Consider the following 21,050-nt stretch of genomic DNA (forward strand, 5'->3'; position numbering starts at 1 on the left):
TCATTTTTAATGAAGCATTTGGGGTAATCTCATCACATATTAACCAGCATATCCTATGTTATACTAGCAAATCTTAATGACTTAATAAAACAAAAAAAATTCTCATTTGTGCTAAATGTCCAAAGCAGGTCAGTGTAGGTCTTTGCTCTTCACAGTAACTCAGGAATCCAGGCTGACAGAGGCTCCGGCAATGTAGAAACATTGGCCTTTTCAAATGCTGCAAGCATTAAGAAATCACTGGAGGGTTTCTCAATGGAAATTAAATGCTTCAGGATGGAAGTAAATATTCATTGGCCAGAACAAGTCATATGTCTCTGCCTAAATGTAAGGGATCTGAAAAGTTTGGTAGATCATGTTAATATTTGGAGAGCTATAAATATATATGCTGCAGTGAACTTATGGCATCCAATATACCTTTGGTTCTTTCTTCCTACACATAGAACCTGCTCATTACCTCTTCAAAGAAGCTATTAATAAATTCAAACTCCCATAAAATTGCTCTCTCATGCTGAAAACCAAGTGCCTCAGTGATGTAAGATAATTTTTATTGTATTAAAAACATGTAAAAATGTATTATATTAACTATTTTAAGTGTACAGTTCAATAGTGATAAGTACTTTCACACTGTTGTGAAACCAACCTTTAGAAATAGATCATCTTGAAAATCTGAAACTATGTCCATTAAACAATTACTCTCCTTTTCCTCCTCCCCCGATCCCCTGGTACCCACCATTCTACTTAATGTTTTTATGAATTTGATAACTTTAGATACCTCATGTAAGTAGAATCATGCAGTATTTGACTTTTTGTGACTAGATTTTTTTACTTTGCATAAGGTCCTCAAGATTCATCCATGTTGTAGCATGTGACAGGATTTCCTTCATATTTAAGGCTGAATAATATTCCAGTGTGTATGTGTGTGTGTGTGTGTGTGTGTGTGTGTTTGTGTGTGTGTATGTACCAAATTTTATGTATCCATTCATCTGTCTATGGACAACTGGATTGCTTCCACCTCTTAGGTATTGTGAATAGTGCTGCTATTAACATGGGAATGCAAATATCTCCTTGAGGCCCTGCTTTCAATTCCTTTTGGTATATACCCAGAAGTGGGATTGCTGGCCCATATGGTAGTTCTATTTTTACTTTTTTTTAGAACCTCCATACTGTTTTCCACAGTGGCTGCACCATTTTACTCTCCTATCAACAGTGTACAAGGGCTCCAATTTCTCCACATTCTCACCAACACTTTGTCTTTTTTTTTTTTTTTTGATAAGAGCCATCCCAACAGGTTTGAGGTAATAACTCATTGTGTGTTTGATTTGCATTTCCCTTATTGGTGATGCTGAGAATCGTTTCATATGTTTGTTGGTGTATCATCTTTAGAGAAATGTCTATTAAATACTTTGTACAGTTTTTTTTTTCTCAGACAGAGTCTCACTTTGTTGCCCGGGCTAGAGTGAATGCTGTGGCATCAGCCTAGCTCACAGCAACCTCAAACTCCTGGACTTAAGCGATCCTACTGCCTCAGCCTCCCAAGTAGCTGGGACTACAGGCATGCGCCACCATGCCCGGCTAATTTTTTCTATATATATTTTAGTTGGCCAGATAATTTCTTTTCTATTTTTAGTAGAGACAGGGTCTCACTGTTGCTCAGGCTGGTCTTGAACTCCCGACCTTGAGCGATCCACCCGCCTTGGCCTCCCAGAGTGCTAGGATTACAGGCGTGAGCCACCGCGCCCAGCTGTACAGTTTTTAATTGGGTTATTTGATTTTTGTTTTTGAGTTGTAGGAGTTTTTTTATATATTCTGGATATTAACTTCTTATTATATACATCATTTACAAATATTTTTCCCATTCTACAGTTGCCTTTTCATTCTGTTGATTGTTTGCTTTGGAGAAGCTTTTTAGTGTGTTGTAATCCCACTTCTCTATCTTTGCTTTTGTTACCTGCGCTTTTGATGTTATATCCATGAAATCATTGCCAAGTCCAAAGTCACGAAGATTTTTCCCTATGTTTTCTTATAGGAGTTTTAAAGTTTTAGGTTTTACGTTATATCTTTAATCAATTCTGAGTTAATTTTTGTCATTCTTGTGCATGTAGATGATTCTCAAGTTTTTTCAACATTTTTATTGAAGAGACTGCCCTTTCCCCATTGAGTAATTTTACCACCCTTGTTGAAGATCATTTGGCCATATATATGAGGGTTTATTTGGGGGCTCTCTGTTCTATTTTATTGGTTTATTTGTCTATCTTTATGCAAGTGCAATCTTTTTTTGATTAATATGGGTTTGTAATATGTTTTGAAATCAAGAAGTAAGAGTGCTGTAACTTTGTTTTGTTTTTAAATTGTTTTAGCACTTTGGAATCCCTTGAGATTCCATATTAATTTTAGGACAACATTTTCTATTTCTGAAAACAATGCTGATGGAATTTTGATAGAGATGGCATAAAATCTATAGATTGCTTTGGGTAGTATGGACATTGTAATAATATTAAGTCTTCCAATCCATGAACACAGGATATCTTTCCATTTATTTGTGTCTTCTTTAATTTTTTCAGCAGTGTTTTAACTTTGGGAGTACAATTCTTTCACCTCCTTGGTTAGATTTACTCCTAAGTATATTTTTGATGCTATTGTAAATAAAATTATTTTCTTAATTTCTTTTCATATTGTGCATTGTTAGTATATAGAAGAGAAACTGACTTTTCCTTACTGATTTTGTATCCTGCAATGTTGCTTAATTGATTTATTAGTTCAAACAATTTTCCTGGTAGAATCTTTAGGGTTTTCTACTCTGAAAGGAAAACCAAATAATTTTTCTCTTACTTTACTCTCACACTCAACACTTCAGATTTTTCCCATACCAGGCAATTCTCCAGTGTACACCAACTGGGTGTCCTATAAATCAATTCAATTCTGACACTATCTACCAGGAGATAGTGCCAGATCTCATAGGTTAAGGACTCAGTTCCACAAGATTTCACCTCCACATGTTCAGCAGCCTGAAAGCTCATCAAATATCATTGTTTGAGAGTTTTATAGAGCTTGATCTCTAGCGCCCTCTTCTTCCCAGAAGTCAGTGGGTGTGACTGAAAAATGTCAAACCTCTAACCCTCTAATTTTGTGGTCTTTTTGGTTATTGGTCCCATCCCGAGGCTGCTATGGGCCTTATCCTGAGTAACCTCATTAGCATAAACTCAGGGTTATCAAAGGGACTCATTATAAATAACAAAAGATATTCCTATTATTCAGGAAATTCCAGGGTTTGGGGAGTTCTATGACAGACACCAGAGACAAAGATCAAATCTATTTCATATTATACTATAGGCCACCACCTGGTCTTTGACTATGGATCCCTTATAACAAGAAGATCATAGCAGTTAAAAGATATTGACACATTACTAGAGTCCCATTCAATTAATAATCATTCCAGTTCATTATTAAATGTATGAAAATGTCTTCCAGGGTAAGGCCACTCAGGTTTGCAGATTTTCATTCCATTTTTTCAGGTTCCAAATGCAGAAGTGGTCTCAGCAAACATATGGTTTCACCCTTTCAGGCATCTGGTATAATTGAGCTAAGAGACAATATTGTCTCTTGCTCTGAGTCTCTTTTGAAGTATTAATGTAATATTGATTTTCCTCATTATATAACCCATTTATTCATTTTTTAGCCTCAGCTAGTGTTTCTCTTTCTCTCCATTTATACCCAACCTATTTTACCTTGGAAGGGACATCAGGTTCAGCCACTGTACTGGTCTAGATTTCAGGTACCAATACTACTTTAGCAAGTACTTCTCCCTCAGTCCACTCCCACTCATATAGGGTAAAGTTACATAGATATGGAACTAGTTGGCTATCTTGACCACTAGGAAATACAGTTGCATTTACAATTAGCCTCAATTTTTGTGGATGGCATAAGGGCACAGCCCACCTCATCAGGCCCTTAATAGTTCTGACAGAAAGGTTTAAAAATATGGGTACAGTTTCCTGCTTTAGAATTATCCCTTTTCTGACAACTGTAGCTATAGCCCTTGTCCTGTGAGCACTGCATCAGGTAGAAAAAACAAAATTAATCTGATGTGGGGAAGAAAGAAAGGAAAAAAAAATACATGGTCATCATATCAGCATCTTACTTCACCCTCTCTTTCCCAGTGGAGAAAACAGGATAATTTAAATATTGGGGACACTCCATTTGCCCCCCTCATGTTGAGTATGAACACACACTCATGAAGACATATAAGCCAGCCTTTCAGGCCTATATATTCCCTCATTTAAAATAACCAATGTTTCAATTGCCCATTCCAATTCTTTATCAAGCTATTATTCTGAGGATATATACAATTATTTATACCACCACTCAGCTTCTACTCTATATTGTTTTGGGTTGGGAAATCTAAGTGGTTTCTGTTTAGCATATTCAATTAATGTTACTTGAAGGGCAGATTTATAAATCTTCTGTTTTATAATACTAGGTAGGGGAAACATTCCCCAGACAGATGCAACATCTACCCCTATAATACAATCAGGTAAAAGAGACACAACCACTTCACATAATGCCTGTTCAGCATACCAATTCTCCTACAAAATTTAACCCTAATTCCACCAACCCTTACATTTATTACTGTAGCCTCCATTAAGATTTTATCATCACTTTTTTATTTTTCGATACTAAGTAGGGAAAATATTCCCCAACCAGATAGAGCATCCATTCCCATAAAACATTCAGGTAAAGAAGACACGATTTCTTCACATAAAGCCTGATTAAACATTCCAATTTTTGTAATCCTATCACTACTTACATTTTTATGTTCTCTCAATCTAATTATAGCCTAAATCATGATTTCAGCAGTGAGTTTTTGGTACCAGAGTGCATGGAGCTCCTGTATCAAGGAGTTCTAGGGACTTCTCTTCTTTACCTCCTGAATTTTGTACCCACCTTTTTGTAAAAGGCTTTGGGCCTCCAGCAAGGAATTGAGCCAAGGAGCTCTGGCCCTTTTGTCAATCTTTATATTGATTAATTTGCCTGGCCATTGCCCCAGGAAGTTTCAGATCTGATCTGGTCTCTTAGGCTCTCTTCATTTTTCTTTTTTCTTTTTTTTTTCTTAATTCTCTTCCTCGGACTGGATAATTTCAATTGATCTGTCTTCACATTCACCAATTCTTTCTTCTGCCTACTAAAACCTGTTATTGAAAACCTCTAATAAAATGTCTGTATCACCAATTGTATATTTCAGCTTCAGAATTTCTATTTGGTTTCTTTTTATAATTTTAATCTTTTGATGATATTCTCTATTTGTAGAGACATCATTCTCCTGGTCTCCTTTAGTTCTTTTCCATGGTTTCCTTTACCTCTTTGAGGATATTTAACATAGTTGACTTAAATTCTTTGTATAGAAAGTCTAATAAATATGTTTTCTCAAGAACAGTTTCCGTTAATCTCCCTTTTTCCTGTGAATGGGCCATTGCTTTTTGCTTACTTCATAATTTGTTGTTAAAAAATTTGACATTTTGCATGATGTGGTAAATATGGATGTCAGATTCTTTCCCCTCCTCAGAGTTTTTATTGTTGTTGCTTGCTGTGGGTTGTAGCAGTTTGTTTGATAAGTGACTTTTATGAAATATTTTTGTATAGACTATAAGTCTTTGTTCTGCGTGGTCTCTGCAATCTTTGTTCCTTTAGCTTGTGGTTACCTAGTGATTTGAAAGGTTTCCTTAAGTGCCTGGAGTTAAAAAAAAAAGTAAGAACATAAAGAAAATAAATACACATTTTGTTTCTGCAGATTGGTTCTATGCTGGAGCATTCTTTCAATGTTTGGCCAGGCCATTTATAATTCTCTTTAACCTTCACTTTCTGGTTTTGCTCATCTGATAGATCATCTGGTAGTAAAAGCCTAGATTCTTACCAGGTCTTTTCCTGGCATGCATTCTCTGTCCTAGACATGTATCTAGCTTTCTAGATTCATTGGCATATATAAGAGCTTTTCAAAGCCCGTATTCCCCAATGTATCTCTCTCCAGTTTTTCCTCTAAGCTTTCTGTATGCTGGCTATTTGTTCAAACTGCAATCTTTTATGCCAGGTCTCCATAGAGTAAAAATGATATAAGGTGCCACAATAAATAACAGAGAATATTTAATTTCATTTGACTGCTAAAATGGCCATTTTCAGGGGTCATTTTGTCAGTTTCTGTAGTATTGGAAGATTGTGGGAAAGGCAGAAACCTTGTCAGAAAAAAATTGTGAGGGTGATAACTCTACCCTTCTTTTAGGTGGGAAGTGACAGTGACTTGTTCATTTCTCTTGCTATATTTTTGAGGAATGTCCTCTGCTTATCCACTTTTCTACCCTCAGAAAGTTCTGTGTTAGACAAAAGATGGCAAGCACATCGTATCAGTCCTTGAGGAAGTCTTCAGACAGGTCAAAACAGAAAAAACACAATTCAATGAGAACAAACTTTACTCTGCTCCCTCCAGAATTAGTGACACAAATCTTGAATTTTAACTGCTGGCTTCAACTGAGAGTTTTTTTTTTTTTTTGCTCATTTTTCACTGTTTCTGTGTAGGGATACACCCTTGGAGTTCCCTACTCTGCATTTTCACTGGTGTCATAAAGTTTTGTAACTTTGTATTTGTCAGTTTGGACCGCCATAACAAAATACCACAGACTAAGTGGCTTCAACAACAGAAATTTATTTTCTCACAGTATGGAGGCTGAAAGTCCAAAATCAGTGTGCCAGTGTGGTCAGGTTTTGGTGAGCGCTCTCTTCCTGGCTTGTATATGGTCACCTTCTTGATGTGTCTGCATATGGTGGAGAGAGAGACCTCTTTGTCTCTTTCTCTTCTTATAAGGCACTAGCCCTATTGGATTAGGGATCTAAACTTATGAGCTCATTTAACCTTAATTATCTCTTAAAGGTCCTATCTCTAAATACAGTCATATTGGGGGCTGGGGGTTCAACATATGAATTTTGGTGAGATACAATTCAGTCCATAGATTTCTTTTTTTTTTTTTTTTTTTGAGACAGAGTCTCACTCTGTTGCCCGGGCTAGAGTGAGTGCCGTGGCATCAGTCTAGCTCACAGCAACCTCAAACTCCTGGGCTTAAGCGATCCTACTGCCTCAGCCTCCCGAGTAGCTGGGACTACAGGCATGCGCCACCATGCCCGGCTAATTTTTTGTATATATATATTTTAGTTGTCCATATAATTTCTTTCTATTTTTAGTAGAGACGGGGTCTCACTCTTGCTCAGGCTGGTCTCGAACTCCTGACCTCGAGCGATCCACCCGCCTCGGCCTCCCAGAGTGCTAGGATTACAGGCGTGAGCCACCGCGCCCGGCCTAAGCCCATAGATTTCTTAATAGATTAATTGTACACAATCAAAAAAGAAGGATAAATGGCTATTGCCCACAAGTCAAGTAATATTCTCCTTATCCATGAGGATAAGTGAAAGATTTGAAGTAGGAAATAGGCCAGAAAAATTAGCTTGCAGTGGATCTCACCACACAGAAATTGGGAAGATGGGGTATAATATTCCTGTCTAACACTGGAGACTATAGAATATATTTTGCTGAAAATTTTATCACATAGGCTTCTAGTTCTACTCCTCTACCAAAAATGTCAACCCCCATTAAAAGGTGTCTGGTAGCCAGGTGTTGACAGATCTTTGCCCTTAAGGAAGTGGATGACAATGATCTTTATAATGCACAAATGAGAAACTTATGAATCAGAGATGTTAAGTGAGTCACTCAAGTTTATAGATCTATGAAAATATAGGTCCATGAATTTAACTCAGGGTTCTGACTCTGAGAAATGTCACTGTAGTACATTGCTTTAATCCCTTTATTTTTTTTAAAAAAAAGTCAAACACTCATTTGTTTATGGGCTAAAAAGAATAAGTGAGTATCCCTGTTGACTGTATAAAGTAAATAAAAGACTGAGAAATTAATTTGTCGATTGATCAAACTGTATAGCCTTGTTGAAAGTATCAGCCACATTTGAGTATGAGTTATAACTGTAGTGGATGTTGGTAATGGCTTACCTAGTATCTGTAATCATTCCCCCCTGCTTATTGAATTCACATTTTCATTCATCCTTCTTCCCCCTCCATGTACTTTGGAATGGGGGAGTTGACACCTTGCTCAGCACTAGGAGTATCTTAAGCCAATTAGCACATTTCATTCTCCTGGCTTAGGCAGGTCATTGCTTCTTGGTTTGGCGTGCCATATAAGTGAACCAATAAGGATGAATCTCAATACTCTTCCTTGAAATTCTAAAGAGAAACACTGTTTTCTCTTTGGTGGTACTGTAAGTGGATTTAAAGTCTCAGCTAGTGCAGTAATATCATGCCCATGATGGAAACCAGCTTTAGCATAACACTGAAATTATGGAGGGCAGAAGAGAGAGGCAGAAAGAAGCTAGATGCTTCACAAGATTGCTGAGACATTGAATCAGACAATCATAAGTTGTTTCTACCTTTTCTCTGGACTTGTAGGTCCATCAGTCAGTATATTCTCTTTGTGATTTAAATAAGCTTGAATTTTTGGTTACTTATAACAGAATACTTACTGATTAATAAAGAAATTCAAAAAATAAAGGAGAGAGGTTGACTACTTTTGTATGTAGAACTGCAAATTAGACACATAATGTTTAGTCATGTAGTCTGCATAACCCAGGGATCACCATGATTTTTCATGCAACAGAACTCTTGTCTAATACCCGACAGATCTTTACTAAAGTCCCTCAGAACATTCCAAAGAGAGTTTTCATTTATAACATTCAGTAAAACTTTAAAAAATTCTGTCCAGCCATCTATCCAATAAAAAACCCATTTGTCTCAAAAAAGCAGGTGACTCCAATCCCTCCATCTCTCTTCATAAATACCTCAAGATTTTTCTCAAAGCAAGGGGATACTGGTTTTAGTCTTTTCCTTAATATCTCATCCTGCTTTCTTCTTTTGCCTTTGTAATTTTCTTTTCAATAGGAAATCTTCAGCCCATTTAATCAATTTGGTAAACTAACTAATCTGGTTTTAGTTCTTTCATTCACCCATTAACCTGATCTGCACAATAAGGGCCTAGAAATCTAGCCATCAAAGAATCCTCCAGCCACTGCGGTGGCTCACGCCTGTAATCCTAGCACTCTGGGAGGCCGAGGTGGGTGGATCGTTTGAGCTCAGGAGTTCAAGATCAGCCTGAGAAGAGCGAGACCCCATCTCTACTAAAAAATAGAAAGAAATTAGCTGGACAACTAAAAATATATAGAAAAATCAGCCGGGCATGGTGGCACATGCCTGTAGTCCCAGCTACTTAGGAGGTTGAGGCAGGAGGATGGCTTGAGCCCAGGAGTTTGAGGTTGCTGTGAGCTAGGCTGACACCACGGCACTCTAGCCCGGGCAACAGAGTGAGACTCTGTCTCAAAAAAAAAAAAAAAAAAAAAAAAAAGAATCCTCCTTAGTTGAAAGAAGTTTTGAATATTCCTTTGTCACTCTTCTTCCCTTATACACTTATACTATACAGATCTTAGAACTGGAGAATTTTAGGTCCAAGGAAGATATTAAGATATTAGAGCTTGACAAATCAATTCAAGTTATCTGTTTGAAATATCTTCATACCAAAAAAGTAAAATAAAGAACCACAATAAAAAATTAAAGGGCATTTATTTTTATTTGTGTGAGCTCTTAATGACATTTGGTTCCTTGGTCATATTCTATAGTATTGGATGGTTTGGGGAAAGGAGTAAAGCTAGTCATAAGAAAAATTGTGAGAAGATGGTAATTCTTGGTGACTATTCCTCTTTCAATCATTTTCATGGACCTTACTTCTAATACCATCTGTCATCCTCCTTTCCTCTCAGCATATGCCTCGAATTCTCATTTTACCCAGAAATAGAGGCCTCAAATACAGAACTTTACTGGGGCTAGGATTCCAAATTTCCTACTCAAGTCTTTAAATAGCAGAGTTACATTACATTACAATTCAAAAGAATGAATCTTTGTGAATAAGAAAACTAATTGTGCTTTCAATATTAAGTATTGTTTCAAGTTGTATGCCAGCTTTATCTATACTTGACCTTAGCCAAAAGGCCAAGAAGTGATGCCAGCTTTGTCTAAACCAAATGCCTGCTGAGGTCTCTGGTCTTCAAGATCTAAGCAAGGAAAAAGTGACACCAGCAAAATGCTGGAGTAGAAAGCTCCAAATCCTAATCTCCCCCCTCAAATATATATATATATATATATATAGAGAGAGAGAGAGAGAGAGAGAAAGAAAGGAAAAAGAAGAAAAGGAAAAGGCCACTAGAGACAGGCAATAGTAGCCTTAAAGAAGGTCTGGAAAGTAGTCAAAGTTCTATGGCAAAAAAGAGAATGCCCAATCAAGAAAAAAGTCATGCTCAAAGTAGCAGGGAATTTTGTAGCATTTTTACTTGCCTTTGTCCCATTTCCTCCCTACTGATGTATGGTCTTGGTCTGGAGGATGTGGCAGCCCAGTTCCCAATTTCATACTTCAAACTGGAGAAAGCAGAGCAGGTGTTATTTGCAATGCTCTAACCAGTACTTAGGCTGCCTGAAAAACTGGACTCTGTGTCACCTAACTTGAAGCTCAGGCAGAAGGTCAACAGATAGTGCTGATGAAAGCTGCAGGAAAACTACAGATCTGAAAATGCCTGAGGCAAGAGATTATTGGTAGAGACATACAATAGACAAACTAAGGTACTGAGGAGGACCAGGAGTGAGATTTTTTGGGGGAAAAAGGCATTGAAAGTCAACTCTGTATATGGGGGAATTGTAAAAGCAATACACAAGCCCAAATAAGACATATGCTCAAAAATAACCTTGGGTGAATTGTAAAAGCCACACACAAGCCCAGGTGAGACACAGGCTCAAAAATAACCTTAGGAGACATTATACATTGATAAAACAGTAAACTTATCAAAAATATAACAATTATGAACATATATGCACCAAAAATCAGAGCTCCAAAATATATGAAGCATATATTGACTTAAATTAAGGGAGAAATAGCTCTTCAATAGTAGTTGGAGATTTTAATACCCCACTTTCAATAATGAGAACAACCAGAGAGAAGATCAAAAAAGAAATAGAGGACTTGAACACTTGAATAACACTATACATCAATTTGCTTTAATGTACATATACAGAACACTCTATCCAACAACAGCAGAAAGTATATTTTTCTCAAATGCACATGAAACATTCTCCAGGATAGACCATATATTAGGCCACAAGCAAGTCTAAATAAATTCAAACAGATTGAAATCAGACAAACAATATTTTCTGTTCATAATACAGTCAAATTAAAAATCAATATAAAAAAACAGAAAATTAACAAATAGGTAAAAATTAAAGGAAACTTTCTTAACAACCAATGGGTCAAAGAAGAAATCACAAAGAAAATTAGAAAATACCTTGAGACAAATTAAAATGAAAACACAATATCACAAATTTATGGAATGCAGTTTGGGATGCAGCAAAAGCAGTGCTAAGGTAGATTTATAGCTGAAAATGCTTATATCAAAAAAGAAGAAAGATTTAAAATCAATAACCTAACTTTATGGAACTAGAGAAAAAGAATAAACTAAACCCAAAGCAACAAAAGGAATAAAGACTAGAGTGGAGGCAAATAATGACTACAAAAACAATAGAGAAATTCAACAAAACCAAGTATTGAGTTTTTGAAAAGGTTAAGAATATTAACAAACCTTTAGCTATACTGACTAAGAAAAAAAGGGACAAGACTCAAATTATTAAAATTAGAAATGAAATTGGGGACATTATTACTAATTCTATACAAATAAAAAGGATTATACGATAGTATCAAGAATAATTGAACCTCAAATAATTGGATTACCTTGATGAAATGAACAAATCCTAAAAGCCCATGATCTAAGAATGAATTATAAAGAAATAGAAAATCTGAATATACCTATGACCTATCACTTGCAAGGAAATTGAACCTGTAATCAAAAACCTCCCACCAAAGAAATGCCCTGGACCAGATGGCTTAACTGGTGAATTCTATGAAACATTTAAAGAGGAATTGACACCAACACTTCTGAAACTCTTCAAAACAATTGAAGAATAGGGAAAACTTTCCTACTCATTTTGTGAGGCTATCATTACCCTGATACCAAGGCCAGGGAAAAGTTCTATAAGAAAAGAAAACTACAGAACAGTATTTCTGATAAATATTGATGCAAAAATCCTCAACAAAATACAAATAAACTGAATTCACCAGCATATTAGGAGGATTATACAGTAAGACAAGTGAAATTTATTCCTGGAATGTAAAGATGGTTCAACACACAAATTATACAATATTAACAGAATGAAGCAAAGAAACCACACAGTCATCTCAATTGGTGAAGAAAAAGCATTTGACAATATATAACACCTTTTCATGACAAAACCTTTCAACAAACTAGAAATGAAAGGGAAATTTCTTTTTTTTCACTGTGTTGCCCAGGCTAGAGTGAGTGCCGTGGAGTCAGCTTAGCTCACAGCAACCTCAAACTCCTGGGGCACAAGCGATTCTCCTGCCTCAGTCTCCCAAGTAGGTGGGACTATAGGTGCACACCACCATGCCCGGCTAATTTTTTTGTTTGTTTGTTTCTATTTTTACTTGCCTGGCTAATTTCTTTCTTTTTTTAGTAGAGGCAGGGTTCTCGCTGTTGCTGAGGCTGGTCGAGAACTCCTGATCTCAAGTGATCCTCCTGCCTCGGCATCCCAGAGTGCTAGGATTATAGGCATGAGCCACCACACCTGGCTGAAAGGAAATTTCTTTAACATAATAATAACCATATATGAAAACCCCACAGCTAACATCTTACTCAATGGTAAAAGACTGCAAGCTTTTCCCCTAAAGATCAGAAACAAGACTAAGATGTCTGCTTGTGCCACTTCTATTTGACATATTGTTGGAAGTCTTATCCTGAAAAATTAGGCAAGAAAATGAAATGAAAAGCATCCAAATTGGAAAGGAAGAATTAAAATTATCACTGTTTGCAGATGACATGATATTGTATATAGAAAACCCAAAAGATTCCACCAAAAAACCCATCAAAACTAATAAACTTATTCAGCCAAGTTGTACACAAAATCAACACACAAAATCAGTTGCATTTCCATATATTAATAATAAACAGTCTGAAATGGAAATTGAGAAAACTTTAAAAAATGATATCTAGGAAAGTTTAGTTCCATCTACCATCTGAGATTACTTAATTAAAGGGAAAATCTCTATCTGGCACTGTGTGGGCCATACCTTGGACCAGAACCTATAGCCAAGAGAAACGGAAAATATGATTGTCCTGGCCTGAGTCATAGACTGCCCTTGTGACCAAGTGGGGTGGGGTGGAGTATTGTGACTAACCCAAAAGAACCACAAAAATTTGGGGAAAGGTAATTCCCCTGAAAGAAAAACTGATTAGGCTACTAGAATCTCAGAAGGAATTATTGGGCAGAAAAAAATGACATTTGTTTGGTTTCTGTTTTTTCTTCCTCTGATTTCTGGCTTCCATCTAGATTTTGTTTTCTACTCTATATCTTGCATATATTTCTTTATCTATGCTCCATGATGGCTCAGATTTAGAGCTCAGTCCCTTTTCTTTGATTTCCATAAGGCCCTACTCATCTAGGATTTTTGTAGTAAAATTTTCTGAAGGGTTGTAGGGAGGGAGGGGTGTCTCATTTCAGCAATGCAAGGAATTTTAAGGTGAGTACTTGATAACTCTTTTCTTTTTTAAACAAGCTTTTTTATTTCTAATTATTATGGGTACATAATAGTTATATATTTTTATAGGGTATCTGTGATGCTTTGATGCAATATGAATTAATCAAATCAGGGTAATTGGGGCACCCATCACCTCAGGCATTTAACATTTCCTTGTGTTAGGAACATTCTACTCTTTTAGGAACCCTTAACGAATTCCTGGACTATTTCAGACAGCTCAGGATTCAGCTTCCCACTGTCTTTCTTGTTCGTTCTACTTCATCTGCTCTCTGCAGACTGTTCACCCTTTCCTATCAAGAGTCATTATAGAAAACAATATTTTCCATTTTCTCTTACAGAGCAATTTTGTACTCCCTTTATACTGTTATGAGGTGCAGACCCTATCTCATGCTTATCCTTTTAATCCTATATAGCCTTTCTGGCTTACAATATCAAAAAAATCTGTTATCCTTATCAATATGGTGATTAGTAAATGCTATTCTTTGCTATGAAAAAAGTTTTGTCTATTACAGAAAAAGCATTAGTGGGTGGTAAATTATATGATCTGTAATTATTATCTTTACTCAAGTCATAGGACACCTTACTTTTAGGCCTGTAAACTTCTCTTCTGGTACCAATCTCTGCCTGGTAGCTCCTTCCCAAATGGCACACATAGTAAACTCAAAGAAATTGCCTCAAAAGTTCTAGTTTTATAAATCTAAATCTATAAAATGACAACAAATACTAGGAATTCTGTGAGGGCCTGTAAAATACTCAAGAGCTGGTTGCTGGTATGTTGCCAGATTGCCTGAGCTTTGGCTTCTGGGAATGTATATACCAGTTTATACTCTAGTAACTGCCCAATGTCCAAGTGCAATCAGAAGAGTAATCAAGCATACCTGTCTTAATTATTCTGTACCCAAATAAAATGGTTTATTTGAATTAGTTCCTTTAGCTCATCACAGAAGTATAGATTAGACTCAGAATATTACAGTTGAAAAGGACGTTAAGACTTACCTAATATAATTACCCTCAATTTATACCTGAGGAAACTGAGACACAGATAATTTTTGTGACTCCTCAGTTGTTCTGTTCATACTCAGTTGGATCCAAAATTCATATCTCCTGACTCTTAGTTTATTGCTTTCCCCATTATTCCATCCAGGAGATTGCTTCCCCTAAAGCTAGTTTTGCCCAAAGCCCTTGACTCAAATACTTTACACATTTTAGTAAATGTGTTCTCTTCACTGTAGCAACCAACACATTTTCAAGAACAATAAAATATTTTTTTACACCAGTGGAACAAAAATACACTTTGAAAAGGTTAACAGTTTTAAAGCTTGTCATTCTGCTATTTTGTCTTTAAGTAAGTAGGAGAGCTTGTGGTAGCAACTTGGGGTAATAAAGGTTAATCACTGGGAGCTTAAGGGTGCTTATGTTTAATTGGGGGGCGATTAAAGATGCTCAAGGTTAATAGCTGTGTTTTTAAAGCCAGTAATTCCCTTCATAGAAAGCTTCCCCAGGAATTTGCCAAACCTATCAATCAGTTCTAGCCACTAGCCAATTGGATAGAAAATTTAGGAGCTTAACTCAAAGGGGATTTAGAAGTGAGGTAAACTATCTTAACCATTACTATAACTTTAATTTTCTTTAAAAACAGTTTGGTCACTTTCAAAGCATTCCATTCTTTCCTTGTTTTACATCCAAATGGTTTTGGTTTTGTCATATAAGTGAAACCCCAAACGGTACTTTTTCTAAGGTTCATAAAGCTCATAAAATAAGTTTATTACTTTATTTGAAGGCTAGATGCTTGTTTTAGAAACTATTTGGTTAGGTGTTTTCAAGATTAAGAAGTACAATCAAAATTGGTTTGCTAACCATTATGGGATACTAACTAGACACTAGCTAGTGACCAAGGCATGCTCAATGTATAGGGTAATTTCTCATAGGTACAATGTACATTATTCTGGTGATGGGTACATAAAAAGCCCTGACTTCACCATTATATAATCTATCCATGTAACAAAATTACACTTGGGCCCCATAAATTTATTCAAATAAAAAAGTATGGCAAAAACCTTAAATAAATATTTAACTTGGAATGGACCTTAAATAGTCTCTACTTATGTTACAGCTGGTGAACTAAAGAGGTCCAGGGATACCATATGATTTGCTCAAGGTCATCCATCTCAGGTAAGTCTAGGATCTGGTCATTTGATGCTTGGTGACCATTTAGTTATAGCTAGCCCCTGGCTGTTTCTGAGGAAAATATTATAGTTTTGATTTAACATGTACATAAAAAAATCATCTAGAGAAAGCTAGTAAGTCAGTCTTGTATTCATTTGGTATCTTGTGTTTTTAAAGTCTACAAAGAAGAAGCCTTATAACCGGAAACAAATATCATTAATATAAGAAGTGGAAGAAATTTATCCTGCTGTAACTTTCTTATAAGTAACAGAAGCTTTTAAATCTCATGTTGGACTAGAGTCAGCTATCCTTCTTGGCAAATCACAGTTGCTTTATTATTGCTTACTAATGAATCAATCTTTGATAAATTCTTCTAGAGATATCAGACACTAATGACTTCATGGACTAGTATACAGGTTGGTATAGAAATTGTTTATGCTATTCACTGACAAATTTTGAAAATTTCATCACCAAATATAGTTTGGGTGTCTGTGTGCAATAGTCATTTATCTCTTTTTGTCAATAATAACTTGTTCCTTAAGTAAATGAAAATGGATACCTAAGATTGATTTATTTAAAATCACTCAGTGGAGAAATTCATTCCCACATGCCAATCACCTCCTTTTAATTCTCTTACCTTGTTGTGTCTTGTAAAAGAAAAAGAGAAAATATGCTGCATTCCTACTGCAACATTTAGGTAATATGTTTAATTAATGGAAATAGGTTTGTCATTTTATTTTGATTACCTGGAAGTTTTAAGCAACATGAGATTTATGCAAAGGATGAAATTGGTGGCACGATCCAGAGAGGTCTATTGGAAAATGTGGTCAGTAGCTCTTAGAAGGATGCTTTATGGCAAGCTTAGGGCTCTCAGCATATGGTTGTGTGTAAGCAATGCAGTAGACTAAAGCCATAACTCATAGGTATGCTTTCACAGTAATCCTTATAATTAAGTAGGAAATTACACCAGAAAAACCCAAGTGTTACTTAAAAATGAAACCTATTAGCTTTTGGTCAATCATGATTAAATAATAATCACTGTGAGGAATTTCCCATTTCCTATTCTCAGCAGCGTTGCTTGATCCTCATATTTGTTCAGAAGGAATAATAACAACCACTTGCAATCCAGTCAAGATTCAGAAACTGCCAATAGCCTAGCATTCCAAACTAGTAGATGTTTCCTTTTTGAGTACTTCATTATTTAACTTGACTTAAATTCATTCTGTTCTCTAAGATGCACATTGAGAAAAGGTATCTTCTTATACTTGGAAAATTAATCACAGGGAAAATCAAGATTGGGGAGAGTTGTTGCCTGCTGAAAATGGACTCTGGCTGATATTCCTTGTTAGTTTAACATCATATTTATTTAAAAACATGTAGAAATTGGGCATAAATTATCATATAAAATTGTTAAAAATGAGGCTTGTTTTTTGTTTCTCCAAAATTTTGAAATAAAATCAGTGAATGGAAGATAGAGAGAGCTGTATATTTTGACTCACTACAGAGAAAAATACCTGATAATCATAGTTGAGGACAATGAATTGGGCCAATCCTTGAAGCAGTAGGCTTTCTGACACTGGAAAGCAGAAGTTGGAGGCTGGATGGTCCCATTTTAGGTATGCTATAGAGAACAGAATCCCTGCATAGGGAAAGAGGCAAGACTAGATGACATACATGGTTTTTTTTTAACTGTAGGATTCTAGATTTCAGATCTTTTTTCTTTGCTTTGCAAAGAAAATTTACATCAAATTTTTTACATCAAAATTGGCTATATAGCAGATCCTCGGCCATAGGATCTCTCAGATCAATTTAGGATATATGATTCTGAAAAGGTATCCATTGTACCCCAACTTCATCAGGCTTATATTTTGTATGTAACTTCTATGTCTTAACCTATACGAAAGACTAAGATGCAGAATTCCGTGCATCATAGCAGACTTTTGTAACTTGTATCTCAGACAGGTCTCACACCGGGGCTTCCCTGAAGCACCTGGAAAATTATATTCCTTGGACCATAAATCCAAGAATCTTAAACTTACTGGTTTTTACATGAAACTTTCAAAATTTGATATAATATGAAACACAGTGAAATACAGTAGATACATGCTTGGAGAGTGAGCAATGGATTAAATAAAATTAAGTCATCCATCAGGTATTCAAAGAAAAATAAAAAGAATTTACCTTTTTATACTGTTTTTTATTTCAAAAAATTAGAGGATACATGTGTTTTCTGTTACATGGATAAATTGTATCATGCTGAAGTTGGGGCTTTCACCAGAATAGTGTACATTGTACTCTATAGGTAGATTTTTATCCTTCCCCTACCCTCTCTCCTTCTTAGTTTCCATGTCTATTACTGCTCCTTAAGACCATGTATATCCTTCATTTAGCTCCCGCTTAGAACATGTGGTATCTGTTTTTCCATTCCTGAGATACTTCACTTAGGATAATGGTCTCCAATCTCATCCAAGTTGCTGCAAAAGACATTATTTCATTCCTTTTTATGGCTGAGCAGTACTACATGACTAGATAAAGAAAATGTGGTATATATATACATTTTCTTTATCTAGTCATCAGTTGTTTGGCACTTAGGGTGATTCCATATCTTTGCTATTGTGAATTTTGAGGTTGACTTGTACGATAATTAAATACATATTAGAGGGGACTCTTATTTCATTAATACCCTGATGAATCTTCTTAAAAATCATTTATTGAGGTATGACTAGCATACAAAAAACTGCACATAATTAACATATACAACTTGATGAATTTGGAGATATACTCCATCACCACTGTCAAGGCCACAAACATAATCATGATCTCAAAAGTTTCCTCTCACCGCTTTTTATTTATTTCTTTATAATTCTTTTGTAGTGGGAACACTTAACATAATATCTACCTTCTCGACAGAATAATGCCCAACAAACATATGAAAAAAATGCTCAACATCTCTAATCATCAGGAAGATGCAAATCAAAACCACAATGAGATACCACTTATCCCCAGTGAGAATGGCCTTTGTCAAAACGTCCCAAAACAATAAATGTTGGCATGGATATGGAGAGATAGGAACACTCATACACTGCTGGTGGGACTGCAAACTAGTGCAACCTCTGTGGAAAGCAATATGGAGATACCTCAAAGAGATATAAGTAGATCTACCATTCAATCCAGCAATCTCATTACTGGGCATCTACCCAAAAGAACAAAAGACATTCTAGAAAAAAGACATCTTCACTCGAATGTTTATAGCAGCACAATTCACAATTGCAAAGATGTAGAACAGCCCAAGTGCCCATCAATACATGAGTGTATTAGTAAAATGTGGTATATGTATACCATGGAGTACTATTCAGCTACAAGAAACAATGGTGATATGGTACCTCTTGTATTATCCTGGATAGAGCTGGAACCCATTCTACTAAGTGAAGTATGCCAAGAATGAAAAAGTAAGCACCACATGTACTCACCATCAAATTGGTTTTAAGTGGTCAACACCTAAGTGCACATATAGGAATAACATTCATCAGGTGTTGGGCAGATGGGAGGGGGAGGAGGGGATGGGTATATCCACACCTAATGGGTGCACTGTGCACCGTCTGGGGGGTGAACATGCTTGAAGCTCTGACTCGGGTGGGGCGGGGGTGGGCAAGGGCAATATACATAACCTAAACATTTGCACCCCCATGATATACTGAAATAGAATAAAAGATCTACCTTCTAGGCAAACTTTTCAGTATTCAATACAGTATCATTAATTATATGCACTATGTTGTACCATAGATCTCTAGAACATAATCATATTAATATTTTGTAGGGATATTGCATATCAATTAATAAGTATTTTGTAGTTATATTTATTCTTAATACTTTTGTCTTTTAAATTTTATACTAGAGTTAGAAGTAATTTATGTACAGCCATTACAGTATTACTATAATCTGTGTTTGCCTGTATATTTACCTTTACCAGTGATATTTGTGCATTCATATTGCCTTTTAGAATCTTTTCTTTTTAACATGTAGAACTCCCTTTGACACTTTTTATAAGGCAGGTCTAATTGTAATGAACTCCCTCAGTTTTTTGTTTATTTGGGAAAGTATCTTTTCTTCATTTGTAGAGGGCAAGTTTGCCAGGCATAATATTTTTGGTTGGCAGTTTTTTCCAACTGAATCTTATACTTGAAGTAGAGTCTAATCACATATAAGAAGTAACCTTGAATTTCTCTGATAACTCTCATGCAAAAACAAAGCAAAACAAAACAATAATAACTACAAAAATCATTGGCTTTACTATTTTAGCTTATAGGTATCTCCTGCAATCTCAGAAAACAGTGAAAATTTTTAACCTTCATTAGGAAATCTGAGGAACTTTATCTACAAATGAAGGTGCAAAACATGTATTTTTTTGGTGGCTATGGTGGCCAGATAGATTATATTATTGAGTGTAACAGGCTGGATTTAACTACTTTTTTGTTTTTCTGGACAAAAATATTACCTTACATTTTCTACTTTTGTCATAAACTGATACATTAGAATCATTCTCAACTATGAGAAAAATAAACAGTGAAATTTTAATGATAAATGGCATATGGTATAGGACCTTAGTAATGGAAAAATACAGAATATTGGTACCTCAAGTGGAACAGAGAGCTCACATCCCATCTAAAGGTGGCAGCTACTATTCAGCTAAGAAAGAATATGAGTATAGTGAAGCCATCTTTTCCAAAATATTAAGAGAACTAGAAACCCAGAATTTTATATGATATCTCCTGATTTAAAAATATTGGCAACTAATACAAAACTATTTTTAAAACACTGTGTAGCCCAACAAAAACCATCTGTGTGTCAGTTTTATTTTAAGTTTTCTCTAGGCATTCTGAGTGAGTAAAGCAGAGCCAGTTTGAGAACATATATTAGGAACACATCATAAAGATTGCAAGCAAGCCATGCCAGTTTCAATCTCTAGTAGCTTGTCTTCCCATTATCCACTCCCTGGGCCTGGTGACCCATTGAAGTGTTTACCTGTCTTTTAAAAAGAGGAAGGGGCACATTTTTGAAAAGAGAAAAGAGGGCTTGGGAAAACATCTGTTCACTAATATCCTTTGCCAGGGCAATTGCTACTTATTGAGCACATTTT

Source organism: Eulemur rufifrons, chromosome 30 (genome assembly GCF_041146395.1).
Source record: "Eulemur rufifrons isolate Redbay chromosome 30, OSU_ERuf_1, whole genome shotgun sequence".
NCBI classification, from domain to species: Eukaryota; Metazoa; Chordata; class Mammalia; order Primates; family Lemuridae; genus Eulemur; species Eulemur rufifrons.